Consider the following 19,567-nt stretch of genomic DNA (forward strand, 5'->3'; position numbering starts at 1 on the left):
TCCCCTCAGGGTTCGCCAGATGATAATCTCTTTCTTTCAGGTCACCACAGAGTTCCTTTTTTGTTTCCCTTATTCCATGTGAAACATTAGACAGCCAGTCCTCTCCTCTTGCATGACCCATAAGGAGTTTGACCAGGCTGAATAAAGAACTCACAACCTGTCTTCCAAATGGAATTTTCCACAACCTTGTCACCTTGTCAAGTTCCAGTCCCAGTTACTGTTGCTGGCTGTAACACTGTAGAAGTGATTGTAATGGAGGATTTAGACTAGCTTATGAAAGAAGGGATGCAGTTGCATCAGAAGACATAATCTAAATTCCACCATGGGGCCCTAGACCAGTTGATGCAAGAAGGAATTCAGTTGCATCAGAAGACATAATCTTAATTCCACTATGAGGCCCAGGATGCAGTTGAATAGGAAGACATTATCTAAATTTACACTATGGGGCCCAGGGATGCATATGAATCAGTAGACATTATCCAACTTCCACCATGAGGTCAAGAGGTGCAGTTGTCTTTTGTTGGTCGCAGACTGTCAGGAGACCTTGAAGATAATTAAATCATTTGTTCAAAGAGATAAGATCTGAAGTAAACAACTTTTGGGTAATATAAGCCATGGTCCCACTGCTGAAGTTTGAGACTCTCCAAGAGGTGGCAACATCTCTCAGCAAGAAGAAGAACTTCAAGATTCCAAACCGATGTCCCAGTCTGGGGAGGTGGAGAAGCTGCTACCAGCACCCAGACAACCTACTACAAGTGTGCAGTCGTCGCCTCGCTTTGGCAGTTGGGACCAGTCCAGGCATTGGTAAGTATAATTGGGAAGGGCTTGCATATTGTAGTGTGAATTCAGCTTTAGATTTGGTAATAAAGACTTGTATAAACTGAACTGCTCTCGGTGTGTGTGTCTATTTTCTTTCGGTAGCTTCAATACTGTGACCAATCTAAAACAAACAAAGTGAGAGGTACAAGTTTACCCAAGACAGTGATCTCCCTCACACACACACACACACACACACACACACACACACACACACACACACACACACACACAGAGCGAGAGAGAGAGAAATCCTGTTTTACTCTCTCTTCTTGAAAAACCACATGACCCTCTTAGAACAGCTCCATAAAATCTGTGGCTCCGACAAGATCTGTTGCCATTTTGTAACCAACAATCCATTAGTGAAGTCTCTTGGGCATTCTCCAAAACTCTTGCAAAGACAGTGGGGCTGATATATCTAGCATTATCAGAGCTCCAGTATTTCAAATAAGATCTGTTGTAAAATGTTTGTATGTAAACTTCTCTAACAAACCTTTCCCAATTTATCCCCCAAAAACATTTCTATATACTCTGTCACACTTTCCCCCTTTAAAGGAATTTTAACTCTTAGTTAAAATTCAGTTAAAACTATACTTTTTTTAAAGCGCAAAAGAGATAACAATACACAATATATAACATGTTAGAATAAAGTAATCCAATGTTGAGAGAACTATTTCGATAAATGATCAATTTTGACATCTTGACAAACAATCTGCTATCACATTATTTGTACCTTTAATTTGCAGATTATATTCTTGGAATATTAAACTCCAGTTTAACAATCTTATATTTTTAATTCTTCATTATATAAAAAAAAACACCAGAGGATTGTGGTCAGTAAATATCACAATTAGTTGATGAGAGGAACCGAGGAATACATCAAAATTCTGTAAAGCAAATATTATATTCAACAGTTCTTTCTCAATAGTGGAATAGTTCCTTTGATTAACATTGAATTTTCTTTGAAAAGTAGGCAACTGGATGGTCAATTTCATTATGTTTTTGTAATAAAACTGCACCTGCTGCTCCCTCATTGATATCCACTACTAAAGAAAATGGTCTGTCAAAATCAAGAGATTTAAATTTTCTAATGCTGTCACACAAACTTTAGTCCACACAAATTCCTCCTCTTTCTTCAAAAAGTTTTTTAAAGGAAAAGCAACCTCAGCAAAATTTCCTGTAATATCCTGCCATTCCTAAAAACCTTCTCACTGCTTTCTTGCCATTGGGAATAGGAAACTCAGAAATTGCATTCACTTTAGCTTGAATAGGTGCAACTTTGCCATGACCTACTACATGACATAGGTATGTTACAGTAACATTTGCAAATTGACTTTTTACTAAATGAACAGTTAAGTTTACTTTGGATAATCTTGCAAACAATTTGTCCAATTCCCTCAGGTGTTCTTTCCATGTGTCACCTTTTGTGACCAAGTCATCAATATAAACATCTGTATGTGTTAACTCTTGGATTACCAATTTAATCATCCTTTGGAATGTTGGAGGTGCATTTTTCATGCCAAAAGGTAACACATTATACTCATAAACCAGATGGAGTTACAAAAGCCAAAATATTCTTTCCTCTCTCAGAGGCGCACACCAGTAACCCTTCAACAAATCCAATTTAGTAAGAAATTTAGCTTTCCCAATTTTATCAATATGGTCATCTATTCTTGGAGTAGGATAAGCATCTGTTTTAGTTACTGGATTAACCTTCCTGTAATCTGTACAGAACCTAACAGTTCCATCTGGTTTCAGTACCAGAATACAAGGAGAACTCCAATCTGAATTCAAAGGTCTAATAATATAATTTCTCAACATATATTCTACCTGCTGATCCATCATTTTACTTTTCTCAATGTTTATCCTTTATGGGTATTGGCTTACTAATCTGCTCCACATCAACCTTCAGTATGGGTTTACTAATCTGCTCCACATCAACCTTCAGGATGGGTTTACTAATCTGTTCCACATCAACCTTGAGTATGGGCTCACTAATCTGCTCCACATCAACCTTCAGGATGGGCTTACTAATCTGTTCCACATCAACCTTCAGGATGGGCTTACTAATCTGCTCCACATCAACCTTCAGGATGGGTTTACTAATCTGTTCCACATCAACCTTCAGTATGGACTTACTATTCTGTTCCACATCAACCTTCAGTATGGGCTTACTAATCTGTTCCACATCAACCTTCAGTATGGGCTTACTAATCTGTTCCACATCAACCTTCAAGATGTCCTTACTAATCTGTTCCACATCAACCTTCAGTATGGGCTTACTAACCTGTTCCACATCAACCTTCAGGATGGGCTTACTAATCTGTCCCACATCAACCTTCAGGATGGGCTTACTAATCTGTTCCACATCAACCTTCAGGATGGGCTTACTAATCTGCTCCACATCAACCTTCAGGATGGGCTTACTAATCTGTTCCACATCAACCTTCAGGATGGGCTTACTAATCTGCTCCACATCAACCTTCAGGATGGGCTTACTAATCTGTTCCACATCAACCTTCAGTATGGGCTTACTAATCTGTTCCACATCAACCTTCAGGATGTCCTTACTAATCTGTTCCACATCAACCTTCAGTATGGGCTTACTAATCTGTTCCACATCAACCTTCAGGATGGTCTTACTAATCTGTTCCACATCAACCTTCAGGATGGGCTTACTAATCTGCTCCACATCAACCTTCAGGATGGGCTTACTAATCTGTTCCACATCAACCTTCAGGATGGGCTTACTAATCTGCTCCACATCATCCTTCAGGATGGGCTTACTAATCTGTTCCACATCAACCTTCAAGATGGGCTTACTAATCTGCTCCACATCAACCTTCAGGATGGGCTTACTAATCTGTTCCACATCAACCTTCAGTATGGGCTTACTATTCTATTCCACATCAACTTTCAGTATGGTCTTACTAATCTGTTCCACATCAACCTTCAGTATGGGCTTACTAATCTGTTCCACATCAACCTTCAGGATGTCCTTACTAATCTGTTCCACATCAACCTTCAGTATGGACTTACTATTCTGTTCCACATCAACCTTCAGTATGGGCTTACTAATCTGTTCCACATCATCCTTCAGTATGGGCTTACTAATCTGTTCCACATCAACCTTCAGGATGTCCTTACTAATCTGTTCCACATCAACCTTCAGTATGGGCTTACTAATCTGTTCCACATCAACCTTCAGGATGGGCTTACTAATCTGTTCCACATCAACCTTCAGGATGGGCTTACTAATCTGTTCCACATCAACCTTCAGTGCGGGCTTACTAATCTGTTCCACATCAACCTTCAGTATGGGCTTACTAATCTGTTCCACATTAACTCTCTGAAAAGGCTCACTATTCGGAAATGTACTTTTGTGAATTAGGGCAAATTCATTCGCTAATCGAGCCGTTTGCCACCATGTACCCGCATCTCTCTCATCCAGTTATAATTTAGTCTCATTTGGAACACACCTTTTAATTTCCTGAATTAATATCAATTCTCTCAATCTGTCAAAATCATTATTTATTCCTTTTGAGGTGCACCAATGGTCAAAACATACAGATTTTTTCAGAGCAAAATCCATATAAGATTGATTCCATGTATTCACCAAACTCCCAAAGTTTTGTCTATATGCTTCTGGAACCAACTCATAAGCTTTCAATACTGCTTGTTTAAAATGTTTCATAATTTGCCACTTGCTTTGTAGTCAAACTAGAGAATGCAATTTGTGATTTTCCCTTCAATACACTTTGGAGCATAAGAGGCCATTTTTCTTTTGGTCATCTTGAGCTCTCAGCAAACTTTTCATAAAGCTGAAAATATGTATCTATATCTCCCTCATCAAAAGGAGGAACGAGATTTACCTCTCTACTAGCCAAAAACCTCCTTCCAGGAGTTCCAGCCTCAATTCTCTTCCTTCCCTCCATCTCAATTTTTAACTTCTCTAACCGTCTGTCCCTTTCAGTCCTTTGCAAGTCATATTTTCTTTGTCTTTCATCTTCCTTCCTCCATTTTTCAGCTACCGCTAACTCATATTTCCTCCTTTTTTCACTTGGTCTGTCTCATATTATTGTCTCTAACTCAAAATTCCATTTCTTGCTTTCTTCTTCCACCTTCCATTTTTCTCTTTCTTCCACCCTCAGTTTCTCCAATTCTAATTGCAATTCAAGAGATCTATCCTCTGGAAAATTATCTCTGTCTTTCTCAACAAATTTTCCCTCATCTATAAAATATTTCACTATAATCCTCTGTATCTGTATTTTTCTCGAGAAAAATGGAGGGTGGAAGAAGAAAGCGAGAAATGGAATCTTTAATGCCTTAGAAATAACCATCAGTTCCTCATTTCTCTTGCTCTGCAGCTCTGCAGGTGATGGTTGTGACAAAATGTATCAACTTCCATTGCTGCTGTTTATCCACACACAAGCTTTAAATTAGCTTGAAAAAAAAATTAACTAATAAATCAGAAAAATTCCAATTTTCAATCAAAAAGGACGACCCACCATAAAATGTTACGAGCCCAGAGGACCCCAAAACCCAGCAGCAATAGATATTCACCAAGACAAATGGTTACTTAAACAAAAGTTACTTCTAATAATCTTTAAACATGAAAACTGAATCACACTTTGACTTATCACTATTGGCTTAACTAATCTAACTTAACCATCTTCTAATTCTAAGCACACGTATATGTAATGTGTGTGTAATTTCAGAAAAGTTCTTTGGTTTACAGTCCAATCTCATTTATCATTTCTCCAAATTCACTGGTTGAAGGCAATTCTTATACTGTACACAGAATTTAACATTTATAAAGTTCACCAGGCTTTGGTAAATGGTTACCACTCAGGAAGGTTTTTGTCGATTTTTAGAGAGAGATTTGTTGTACATTTACTTCCATCTTCAGTGTCTTGCTGAAGAAACCTGCCCCCTCAGGGTTCTCCTGATGATAACCTCCTTCTTTCAGGTCACCACAGAGTTCCTTTTTGTTTCACTTATTTCAAGTGAAATATTAGCCAGCCAGTCCTCACCTCTTGCATGACCCACAAGGGCTTTGACCAGGCTGAACTAAGAATTCACAACCTGTCTTCCAAATGGTGTTTTCCACAAGTTTTCCAGCTTGTCCTGTTCCAGTCCAAGCTGCTGTTACTGGCTGTAAAACTGTAGAAGTGATGTGTGTGTGTGTGTGTGTGTGTGTGTGTGTGTGTGTGTGTGTGTGTGTGTGTGTGTGTGTGTGTGTGTGTGTGTGTGTGTGTGTGTGTGTTTGTGTGTGTGTGTGTGTGTGTGTGTGTGTGTGTGTGTGTGTGTCCAACACACACACAAACAGAGAGAGAGAGAGATAGAGAAATCCTGTTTTACTCTCTCTGCTTGAAAAACCACATGACCCTCTTAGAACAGCTCCAGACAATCTGCGGCTCCAACAAGACCTTTCATCTGTTGCCTTTTTGTAAACAACAATTAATTAGTGAAGTCTCTTGGGCACTCTCCAAAACCCTTCCAAAGGCTGTGGGGTCAATATGTCTAGCGTTAGCAGAGCTCCAGTATTTAAAATAAGATCTGCTTTAAAATGTTTGTATATAACCTTTTCTAACAAACCTTTTCCAATTTATCTCCCAAAAACATATCTATATTCTCTGTCACACTATCATTATACATTTCATTATCAGTAACCCAAACAATCTAGGGAAAGCCACTTATACACAGAATAGCACAGATCAGTATATACATATCACCACAGGTGCCCTTGCAGCACGCCAACCCAATGTATGCCTGTGTGGCATACCCTGATGGCAGAGAGGACATCATCTCCAGGGAAACCCAACATAGAACACATTTATTTTCCAATGGTGAATTGTCTACACCAAACACTTTTCTTCTTGAGTGGCATGGACATGGGCTATTAATTCCAGAGTCATTACAGACAACTACAAGGACTCTGGGAAGAGGCAGGATATAAGGACTCCACTTCCAACACCTCATTCCTAGAGATTGCAGAAATCGGCAGTATGTAACACGACTGATTGCACTCAGAGGCAAGTGAGGAGTACAAACATGCTTTTAATAGCTTACAAACAATGGCCAGTAGACACAATAGTCCTCAGGTGAATCAAAGGTAAGGCAGGAAAACCAGGGTTTACATTGGGGTAGGTGAGGGTGGAGTGAGGGGAAGAGCCAGCCGTCCGAACAATGCACAGACAGTGAATTCCAGTTCACTGCATTCACCCCTTCCTTCAGAATTGAGTCTGTGGGTGAAAAACAGAGACCGTTCATTCAAAAAAAAAACTAGTATTTTACAAATATTAACTTTAAGTCTGTCAGGGGGTCTGGTAATTCTGGTTGAGTGCCGCAGTACTGGAGGACTTTTGGCTTCTTGAATTTACTGGACCCCCTGTGGTACAGGGACAATGGGTCTTGAGGGCTCTGGCTCAGGTTCTGGGGTGGATTGGATCACTTCCCGAGCAGTGTCCTCCAGGACCCTGAGTAGGGTGCTCAATATTTCCTGACTCACTTCAGGGATCAGATCCTCACTTCCAGTGGGTGCCAGGTCTTTGATTAGGGTATGCCACACAGGCATACGTTGGGTTGGCGTGCTGCAAGTGCACCTGTGGTGTTATGTATATACTGTTCTGTGCTGTTCTATGTATAATTGGTTGGCCCGCCCACTGATGACTCAATCCCCTGTAACCCCTCCCCCATGACATCACCAATAAAGGTTGACCTCCTTACCCACTTCGAGCACATGGCGTTGGGCCAGCTTAGATCTAATGTGTATTAAAGGCTATCGTTCCTCACTCAGTCTTTGGAGTCATTGATAGAGTGTATCAATTTAATACACATTAATTTTCCACACAGGATGGACAAGCTGCTGAGACCCGACAGACTCGAGATCAATCCACAGTTGCCCAGAGCTGCTGAACGGTACGGGCAGTGGATCGCCTGCTTCACAAACTTCCTCAAAGTCGCAATGGGCCTGGTGGACTCAGATGAGAAAGAACACAAGGTCCTGCAAGCTAGAATGGGCCACCAAGCGTACCTGGTGTTCCAGAGCTTCACGACCTACCCAGAGGCCATGGCTGAGCTCCGCAACCTCTACCGACCGCAGGTAAACAAAGTGTACTCATGGTATTGATTGTCCTCGTGGAGATAGCAACCCAGTGAGTACGTGGACAAGTTCTTTCGAGCTTTGCATGACCTGGGGAGAGACTGCTAGGGCACCACTACAGCCCCCATGCCTGTAGCCCAGTGTGTGGAGGAGCTGGTCCAAGATGTCTGTGTGACTGGAGTGAGGACTGACTACATTCATCAGGGACTGCTCATGGAGGACAAGCTGTCCCTGAAGAGAGCCTTCCTGCTTGTCAGGACCTTTGACTTGGCCCAACGCAATGCTGTCGAGATTGCCAATAAGAACGGGCTCAATGGGTACTGCCATGTTGGGTCCCAGCATCACAGACAGGTTCCGCGATAGTGAACTACAACCCTACCGCCGCAATCAGACACCCAAGGTGCCACTTCTGCAGTCAGCAGAAGCACCCCCGACAACTCTGCCCGGCTAAGGAGGTGATCTGTTCGGGATGCTGGAAGAAGGGACATTACCAGAGTGTCTGTAAGTCCAAACCCTGCCGAGTGAGCAGCATGGCGCTGACATCACATCCAACCCCAAATGGCTTGACCATGTGTGCAACTCAGGAGTTGTCATCTTACTTAGCATCTCCTCTGCCCTCCTGAATGATGTCACCTCTGCCTTCTGCTGCCCGGATAATGTCACTTCCTCCTTCTTCCTCTGATGCAACAATGTGGTCAACATGGAAGCCGCCATCTTACCTGTCAGGCCTCCCCTCCAATAGTGATGGCAACAACCCAATCCTGGCCTCCATGACTCTGAACCAGGACAGCCCTCATCCGATTGCCCACTTAATGATGGGGATCGACGTAAATGGGAAAAGAACGAATTGCTTGTTTGACAGTGGGAGCATAGAGAACTTTATTCACCCAGACACCACTCAGAAACTCTCTGTCTCTATGTCAGACCCATGAGCGGCACCATCCCTATGGCTGCAAAGGACCAATCCACTGAGATCTGGGGGTTCTGTGTTGTGTCATTAATGGTGGGGGGGGGGGGGGGGTGGTGAATACTATGATAACTTTAATGCCACATCTCTGTGTGCCACTACTCCTGGGCCTTGAGCCAGTTTAGGAGTGTGGCGATGGTGTTCAGAGGACCACAAGCCATAATGGTACACAATCTCTGACTCACAGCCCCCTCTCACAGCAGTTGGCCCTTGCCTGCAGCCTGTCCACCCTCCACATATCCCTTCCGTCATTATTTGAGAACCTGATCCCGGACTGCATCCCAACAAAAAGCAGGCACTATAGTGCCAAGGACAGGGCATTTATAAAGTCCGTGGTACAGCAACTCCTGACAGAGTGGATCATAGCTCCCAGTTTGAGCCTGGTGGTCAGGGGCAGGAGCAAACCTTGTATGACGATCGATTACGGTCACTGCTTCACCCATCTGCGGCTGTGACCAGCAGGACCATGATGCAAACCTAGCAAAATTTCTCCGCACAGTCAAGACCTTTAATGTGACTTATAACAAGGAGAAGTGTGTGTTTAGTACCACTTGCCTGGCCTTCCTTGGATGCAACCCCAATTGCATGCCTCCCCTATGGAGCTCCCAATTCCACACAACCTCAGGGTGCTGAAATGGTGCCTGGGATTCTTTTCTTACTCAGCCAAATGGGTGCTTAATTATGCCGATAAGGCCTATCCCTTAGTAAAGTCCACAAGCTTCCCATTATCAGCAGAAGCCCTGGTGGCGTTCAATCAAATCAAAGGAGACATCTCTAAAGCCATTATGTGGACTGATCCATCCCATTCCAGGTGAAGAGTGATGTCTCTGACTTCACACTGGCAACCACTGGCAACCAGAAAGGCAGGCCAGTACCATATTTTCCTACACCCTCCGCAGCCCCAAAACATGGCACTCCTCAGTCGAGAAGGAGGCACAGGCAATCATTGAGGCCATGTGCCACTGGCGTCACTACCTGGCCGGGAAAAGCTTTTCCCTGCTGATGGACCCACAGGCCGTCGCCTTCATGTTTAACACAAAACTGTGGGGTAAAATCAAGAACGATAAAATCCTGAGGTGGAGAATCGAGCTTTCCACCTATAACTATCCTGTACCAGCTGGGCAAATTCAATGACTCCCTTCTGGAATGTAAACATAAGCTTGTGAGGAGTTGCATTGGTTGCTGTGCAGAGGAGTGACCTTATGGAGTGGAGTGCTGTGGGTAGGACTTCTTGCCAGTGTGAGACTGGACGGCCTTTGGACCAGAGAGCCAATTTCACAGACTTCCATACAGTCGCGTTCACTTTATCAACTTGTCTGTTCCCCCAGGGATTATAGCTAGTCATCCTGCTTGAGGCTATGCCCCTTACGAGCAGGTACTGGCGTAGGTCTTTGCTCATAAATGATGAGCCCCAGTCACTATGGATATAGCTGAAATAACTGAACAGGGTGAAAATAAACTACAAGGCCCTGATGACCATGATGGTGGTGGTCATGTCTGGGCAGGGAATGGCGAATGGAAAACGTAAATACTCGATGACGTTAAGTAAGTACACGTTTCTGTTGGTGGAAGGGAGGGGATTCTTGAAATTGATAATGAGTCGTTTGAAGGGGCAGGATGCTTTTATCAGGTGCACTTTGTCAGGGCAGTAGAAATGCGGCTTGCACACCGCACAACCATGCAGGACCTGGTCACTTCCTTGATGTCCTCAACAGAGTAGGGAAGGTTGCGTGCCTTGACGAATTGAGCCATGTGAGTGATGCCTGGGTGGCAAAATTCATTGTGCAGTGACTGCAACTGGCCGGTGTGTGCAAAGGCACAGCTTCCTCTTAACAGGGTATCTGGAGGTTCATTGCGAGTACCTGGCCTGTATGCTATGTCGTAATTATGTGGAGAGTTCGATCCTCCACCTGGCGATCTTATCATTCTTTATTTTGCCTCTTTTTGCATTATTAAACATAATGCCACCGATCGCTGGTCGGTGAGCAGTGTAAATTTTCTGCTGGCTAGAAATGCTTCTAGTGCCTGATGACCTCTACAATGGCTTGAGCTTCTTTCTCCACAGATGGGTTCCGAAGCTCATGGCCTTTTAGGGTATGGGAGAAAAAGGCAACCGTCATGCCCGCCTGGTTAAGGGTAGCAGCCAGAGCTATGTCAGAGGCATTGCTTTCCACCTGCAAGGTTGCATTCTCATCCACCACATGCATGGTGGCTTTTGCAATGTAGCTCTGAACATAGTCAAAAGCCACCTGAGCTTTAACCAATAATGGGAAAAAGATGGATTTTAAGAGGGGGCAGACCTTATCTGCATAGTGAGGGACCCACTGGGTGTAGTAGGAGAAGAAGCCCAGGCACATCCTTAAGGCTTTCATGGTCCTCAGGATTGTGAGATCTAACAGGGGGTGCATTCGATTGAGGTCAGGGCCAATGACGCCATCCTCCACCACATAGCCCAGGATCACCAGACGTTTAGTCTGGAACACGCACTTACTGGAGTTGTACGTGAGATTCAGGGACTTGGCTGTGTGGAGAAACCTCTGGAGGTTGGCATCATGGTCTTCCAGAAAGTGTCCACAAATGGTGATGTTGTCAAGATAAGTGAAGGTAGCCTTCAACCCATACTCATCGACCATTTTGTCCATCTGTCTCTGGAAGACTGAGACCCTATTGGTGATGCCAAAGGGGACCCTCCGGAACTGATAGAGCCATCTATCTCCCTCAAATGCTGTGTAGGGGCAGTCCTTGGAATGGATTGGTAGCTGATAGCATATAGCTTTCAGTTTGATGGTCAAATAGAACTGATACTGTGCAATTTCATTTACCATCTGAAATTCGAGGAAGGGGGTACGCACCCAGGAGTGTGAAGTGATTAATTGTTTGGCTGTAGTCAATCACTAGCCTGGAATTTTCTTCCCCTTTCGCAACTACCACGTAGACTCTTTATGGGCTGTTGCTAGGCTAAATTATGTTTTCTTTGAGGCAGCTGCTGTGTCTCGGCTCTGATAAATTCCTGATACCCTGCACTGTATTGCCTGCTCTTTGTAGCTATTGGTTTGCAATCGGGAGTCAAGTTCAGAAACAGTGGGGGAGGGGAAATCAATATTTAGGGTGGAGACACTGCATGTGGCGTCCAGCTTTTGGAACCTTCCGTTCCACACCATGATTGGAGGGAGTGGGCCAGAGTACTCCATGGTCAAGCTTTTAAAGTGACACAGGAAGTCCAGGCCAAGCAACACAAGAGCACACAAATCCTTCAGCACATACAATCGGAACTTGCAAAATTCCCCTCCTTTTACAGTTAGATGTACTATACAGTACCCCTGGATTGTCGCAGAGAATGAGTGCGAAGCTAGGAAAATATGATAGTCCACCGGGTATACTCGTAAGTTGTACCACAGAGCCGTCGCAAAGTTTATAAAGCTCTCAGTGGAGCCAGTGTCTACTAAGCAATCCGTCAAGCGTCCGTTTATCCTCACCTCCATCATCGAGTTATTCAATTGGTGAAGTATTGCCTGATCCAAGATGACTGATGCCAGTGCTCTGTAAACCCCGTCGTTCCCCTGCTGATGTCGACTCTCTCCTCTTGGCCCGCGAGCAGACAAGATGGTGTTGACCACAAGGTGTGGCAAAATGGCTGCCCTCCATCTTGATCTGATGAATGACTAAGTGGTGCCAACCTTGAGGCACGGCAAGATAGCCACCATAGCTTCCCGCAATGCTTTACTTCTGGTGGCAGGTCCCGCCACGATGCGCACCAAAACACTGGCGGCGAGCAGCACAGAGAGACTAAGGCCAGCTCTTTGGGATTTGGGCATGGGTCAAGCGATGATTTGGGGTTGCACATGCGGCCGCCCTTTTTGGGTTCCCGTTAGCCAGCAGACCTTCACCCAGTGCCCTCGTTTACCGTATCCTGAGCACACAGAATCCTTCATGGAGCATCAGGCGTGGGGGTGAAGTAGCATCCCCAGTCACGCATGGCCTCAGTGGTTAGCGCTGGTGAGGTTGTTAGCTCCCAGTTGGGACTGCTCAAGTGTTTTCGCCAGTTCCAGGATGCTGGCCAAGTCTTTCTTCCCCAACTCCAGCAGTCGCTGCCTCATGTTCCTTGACCTCATTCCTGCCATGAGGGTGCCCAAGATTTGTTCCTCCTCTCTCACCAGGCCATGGCCGCTTCGTAGTGGCAATTTCTGGTCAGGGCCCACAGTTCAAGAACATAATCGTCCAGTGACTCTCCCAGATGCTGCTGACATTGAGAGAATCAGTGCCTTGCCAGCACGTCGTTCTGGGGCCTCATGAAACGGGACTTCAAGTCTTCTATGACCAACTCATATGAAGCACAGTCTCTGATGACCGCAAATCCCTTGGAGCTGACTCGAGAGAGAAGTGGCAATCTCAGGAGACTATCAGAGTTGAAGATGACTTGTGTGGCCGTCAGGTAGGACTGGAAGCACTCTAGCTAGTAGGCAAATTCCTCCAGTGCCTCAGGGGACAGAGGGTTGACCTGGAGCATGCCAGGGTTCAACAGAGCTCCCATCCTGCTTCAAAGTTAAGCTATAAAATTGTATCGTGACTGATTGCACTCAGAGTCAAGTGAAGAGTAAAAACACACTTTTAACAGCTTACAATCAATAGCTGGTAGAACACAATAGTCCTCAGGTGAATCTGAGGTAAGGCGGGAAAATCAGGGTTTATATTGGGTAGGTGAGGGTGAAGCCAAGGGAGGAGCCAGCCATCTGAACAATACACAGACAGTGAATTTCAGTTCACTGCACAGTGCAAAATCAGCACAAAGTAAATTTTGCCAAAACAATCCTCATTGTGATCTGCGACTTCCTGGAATGTCAGATGCCGCTTTCCACATTTAACAGCATTGTTATGTGTGTGGGGAAGTTAAGGCTTTGGTGATTCCAGCATCAGTATTATTTCAGGCCGCAGTCGTTGATTCATGCCCCAATTTCATATTTTGCCTCACACTGCTGCATTAGAGAAGCTCCATATGGAATGAAAGGATAATTCAAAGGATATTTTCCTTTCAACCCACAGCAACTGTCAAAGTTATTACAAAGTGGCCACTGCAGAGTTCCCTCATGTGTAGCCATCCATTGTTGGACGTACAATACTCCTTGTAGTACCCTCCCTACCAACTTCCCAACAGGAATACCTGCAGGGTTGCATAATCAACTTATCTCCTGCATATAAGATATTCCACCTTATCTGTCCATGACTGACTTAGCGCTCCCCTCTCATTTAGAAGTCATTCTTGAACCAATATCACACTTAGAGCTGCTGGAAGACTTACAGTTGCTTGTTTGGATTGTCAGTGTATCCCCCTTTGGGTTTGCTGCTGAGGTTGTCATTCTGATGTTAAGTGCTGGCAGCTGTGATATCTAACAAAAGATCAGAACAATAGAGTGTGCCATTATATGCGATAGAAAACTCGACTGAAATCAGAGATTTCAATCATTTCTATAAACATTTTTGCTTGCCACAGAAACTAATTAAAAATAATTTCTAATTTTGTATTTCCTGTTCTCTTGCAATTAAAAGAGATGAGAAGTTATGTGAGCTTCATTTTTAAAATATCAAAATAACCATTAATAGGCTTTTTCAGGCACATTCTAGCTAGAACCATCTCCATACCATTGGAGGCACATAGTAGCACCTTGATTCTGACTGTAGATTGTATGTACTTAATTAATTTCCCAAATTTCCAACTTTTTCCCCACATTATTCGAAGTGTATATTTACCTCTTGCGTATTTTGTGTGTGTGTGTGTGTGTGTGTGTGTGTGTGTGTGTGTGTGTGTGTGTGTGTGTGTGTGTGTGTGTCTGTCTGTGTGTGTGCGTGTGTATAAGTTCATTTAGATTTTTGACCCCGTGGCCTGTTTGCATCCCCAAAATAAACTTGTGCTTTGTACCTCAACCTTGGTCTGCTTCTTAACCTGTGGGATCCCCACAAACCCTTACAACATCAATGTCTTATACAACTTTACCATAACATCCCAGCTCCTATACTCAATACTTTTGATTTATGAATGCTAATATGCCAAAAGTTCTCTTTACAAGACTATCAGGGAAGTATGTATCTGTACTCCCAGATCCCTCTGTTCTACCACACTCTTCAGTGCCCTTCCATTTACCATAAATGTCCTTTCTTGGTTTGTCCTTCCAAAATGCACTTTTCCAGCTGGTCCAGATCCCTCTGCAAGCTTTGAAAACATTCCTCTCTGGCCACATTACCTCCAATCTTTATGTCATCTGTGTTATCAATGAGCCAAAGAACAAAATAAATATTAAGATAGGACATTAAAAGCTGGATCAATGGTTTTAAAGAGGTAGAAAATTTTAAAAAAAGAATAGGTACAGTCATCAATGACAAGGTGGTGATGTGAGGACAGGCTGAATGTTGGAGATAGAGGTTCCCATCATCTGCATGCTGTAAATCTGAAGAGAGTCGGGGTGCATTCGGATACAAGAAGGAAATATGAGGAAGTTATTGCATTCAATGATTTCAGTTCAAATTCTGATTACAGTATCAGTATCAATTTTTCAATAAAAAGGTGTATTTGTCTCCCTCTGAGTGACTTCTGCTGACTTGAGTTGTGCATTACCTGGTCCCGAAAGAAAAAGAAAATGTGTCACTGAATGCCATGATTTGGATGACTTGACTGTCATATTTGAAAAGCTATGTTTTTCTGGTTTGTGGCATGCAACAAAACAATTTTGTCAGGGGAAATGGTGCAAATAAGTGTTAGTTATGAATCTTTATTAATAAAGGTTGTTATTAGATTGTTCAAAGAATTGTAAGATTAAATTTTTGCTACAGTTGATAGGAATTGGGTTTTAAAAATACATTCTCTTACCTGGACCACTCTTATGTACTCATTGAACCTCATGGGATTACATCTGGGGTGATTGGACACTGTTTTGAGAGATTGATTTCTGTAGGAATCAGTTCCCGCAGATTTAGGAATGTGTCCATTACCATCTCCCGCCCAAGTATTAGGCGTCTCCCCTTCTTTCCACTTTCTCCATAATTCTCCTAATGATGCATCTAAAAACAATACAGCCTTTCTTCTACATTTTACTTTTCCTGGCGTTTCCTGTTTAGATTTATTCCCTGCGCTTCTGCTCCATCGTCAAAACACCACCCCATTAATAAACAAAAGCTCACTTTAAGCATTGCAAGCTAACTTTAACAGGAGATGGACTAATATCTGAATCAATATCAAGCCTTATAACCTCCTTCAAAATTGTCTGTCGGCTTCTAAAAATTAATTTCTGCAATAATATGCTTATTTGGTCAATTAGTTTGTCTATGCTCTCTTCTGCCTGAGGACTATGACTTCATGCACAAGATAATGAAAGGTTACTGATACCCAAGGAGGGCAAACATTCAAACATGAAGATAAGACATTGGAAAACATAATGGCAGTCAAATTAGTTTATCCATTCAGTTAAGTTGCCTCAAGACCAGATTGTCAGATTTAAAAAAGATATACAGGTATTCTGTTCCATTTTGTAAAGTTACAAAATAACTTGAAATAAACAAAAGTTTCAGCAAGAACAGCTGACCTACACATATACAGATCCTGACGTAGATTTCAGAACAATGATGGTGAAAAACTATTCAAAAAGCAACAAATTTTATTCAAAAGGAAATAAGACAGTGGCCAAATGTTCTGCTAAAGAAGTAGGCTTAGAGGAGCATCTTAAAGTAGAAATGAAAGGCAGAGACACAGAGAGGATTAGAGAGAGAACCATAGAGTTTAGAGATTATGCAGCTGAAGCTGTCCCTATAAAGGAAAATTCATTTTAGGAATGCTAAAGCCAAAATTGGAGGAATGCAGATCTTAGAGCATTTGGGGTTGTGATAATACAGATTCTATCACCAATGTGTATATGTACAGATGTATATGTAGTGTTGTAGTGTTGGACGGCTCCTAGAACGCTTCCACCAGCGTTGTCTCCGCTCCATCCTCAACATCCATTGGAGCGCTTTCATCCCTAACGTCGAAGTACTCGAGATGGCAGAGGTCGACAGCATCGAGTCCACGCTGCTGAAGATCCAGCTGCACTGGGTGGGTCATGTCTCCAGAATGGAGGACCATCGCCTTCCCAAGATCGTGTTATATGGCGAGCTCTCCACTGGCCACCGTGACAGAGGTGCACCAAAGAAGAGGTACAAGGACTGCCTAAAGAAATCTCTTGGTGCCTGCCACATTGACCACCGCCAGTGGGCTGATCTCGCCTCAAACCGTGCATCTTGGCGCCTCACAGTTTGGCGGGCAGCAACCTCCTTCGAAGAAGACCGCCGAGCCCACCTTACTGACAAAAGGCAAAGGAGGAAAAACCCAACACCCAACCCCAACCAACCAATTTTCCCCTGCAGCCGCTGCAACCGTGTCTGCCTGTCCCGCATCGGACTTGTCAGCCACAAACGAGCCTGCAGCTGACGTGGACTTTTACCCCCTCCATAAATCTTCGTCCGCGAAGCCAAGCCAAAGAGTGTTGGATGACTGTGATTGGCTGAGAGTGTAGCCACACCTATTGGCAGGTCTTAAAGGGTTACTCCTAGCCAGACTAGGTCATTCTGGACTGGTCGACCTACATGTGATACTCTCCAGTCTTCTAGTTAATAAAAGCCTTGGTTTGGATCAACGTCTTTCGTTCTTTCGACGTTCTCTACAGAGAACAGGAGGGCTAAAGAAATAAACACACTTAAAGTAAAGTGAAGCCTTATAAAATCAGCTTTTGTTCCACTGGGAGATATTGTAAATCAAAACAAATGACAATGATGGGTATGACTAATTGGAAATGCCAGAATTTTGGTGTCATTATAACTGCAATATTTGAACCAATATTTCTTTGCTAGCTCTATTGTTTAATCTACATTCCTTTTAACTTAAATCACAATTTATAGTTTTAAAAGCACCCAGCTGAAAATTGAATATAATTTGAAATATCTCTTCACATCAATACATTCATCTTTAAGTTGATAAAGATATATAATCTATATAAAAATAAGACATTATTTCTGATGAATCAATGCAAATGTGGGACCCTGATTAATATTCATCCAGCACGATATTAACACAGGCATTAAAATATACCCCCTCCATAAATCTTCGTCCGCGAAGCCAAGCCAAAGAAGAAAATATAGGTGTATTTCTACCAAATTTTAGGTGATGAAATAATATGACTACAAACAATAGATGGCAAGGAATGAAGTGACCAACCAAAATGTAACTGGAAAATCTGGTTGCATTATTCTCCAAGAGGTAAATGTGAAAATCTCGCATTTGGATTTTTCATCTTCACGTTTTCTGCTACATTCAATGTCTTGAAGCTTTCAGATCAATTGCCTGAAGTCCATCTCCTCTGCTATAATATCGAGATTAGTTTAAAAGTCCAAATCATAATTGATAATACCAAAATGAGGGTAATTGTTGCTATTTTTACAATCTGAAGCCATTTTTCATTAAAGAGGGAAGTTCATTAATCAATTGATTTATGACCACTTGCAGAATTGAAGGATATTTGTTCTTGGTGTGCCTTGTATTCTGGCCAATAACTTGCTAAAATTTAACAGGCTCACAATTAATCTATTTTATAAGGGAAGGGACACCAAAATGGTCAAGAAATTGAAAAAAAACAAAGGTACAGAGAAGACTGAGAGGCGCGCGCACACACACACACACACACACACACACACACACACACACACACACACACACTCACACACACACACACACACGCACACACACACACACACACACACACACACACACACACACAAAATCAGGTAATACTGTGCCTGCAAAAAATTTCCTTTGGGAAAGATCAATAAACACAAGTGAAAATTTGAGAACATTTAAAAAAAAAACGAGACGAGTAAACTTCAAATTGGAAAATAAAATCTGCTGGAAATTTGAAATAAAAACAGAAAATGCTGGAAATGCTTAGCAGGTCCAGCAGCAATTCTGGAGAAGAAAATAGAGTTAATATTTGATGCACCTGACTTTTCATCAGGTCAGGTCTCAAGCATCATATAATAATTTTAATAGTTTACACTTACTTTCCCTAAAAAGTGGATTACAGGTATATTTAATGCATTTTAAAGAAAAAATAGTTTCTTTAGCTGATGTCATATTCAAAGCAAGCTCATTTAAATTTGACAGTAATTACCACAGTGATCACCAGAAAATTGCTCCTGATCACAATATGTTTCACACCCAAGGATTATGTAGAATAATGTTCATTATTGGTTAAAGTCAGCCGTACTCAATCTTTTTTCAGCTATGGCCTCTTAGGATTCTGTTCTAAGTTTATGGGTCCCATTCTCTGTGAGGCAATCAAGTTTAGATAGTTTCTTATGTACTTCGCTCCTACTGTCAACATTAAAAACAATTGAAAATTGAGGATTTCCTTTCATGGCTCCCCCCCACCCCTTAAATATGATGTGGGCCCCAAAGGAGACTGCATGGCCTCAGATGAGAATGGCTGGATCAGATTATCGTGATATAAAGATACTTTATGTCGATACTTTTAAATCAAAGTTTGATGGAATCTTGATAAGCAAGGTGTTGAATGCTTCCGGGGAGAGACTGGAATGGCAAATAGGGTTTACACTCAGGTCAGCAGTCATCTTATTGAATGGCAGAAAACATGCTCATATGATTC

The sequence above is a fragment of the Narcine bancroftii genome, chromosome 4 (genome assembly GCF_036971445.1).
Source record: "Narcine bancroftii isolate sNarBan1 chromosome 4, sNarBan1.hap1, whole genome shotgun sequence".
Taxonomy (NCBI): domain Eukaryota; kingdom Metazoa; phylum Chordata; class Chondrichthyes; order Torpediniformes; family Narcinidae; genus Narcine; species Narcine bancroftii.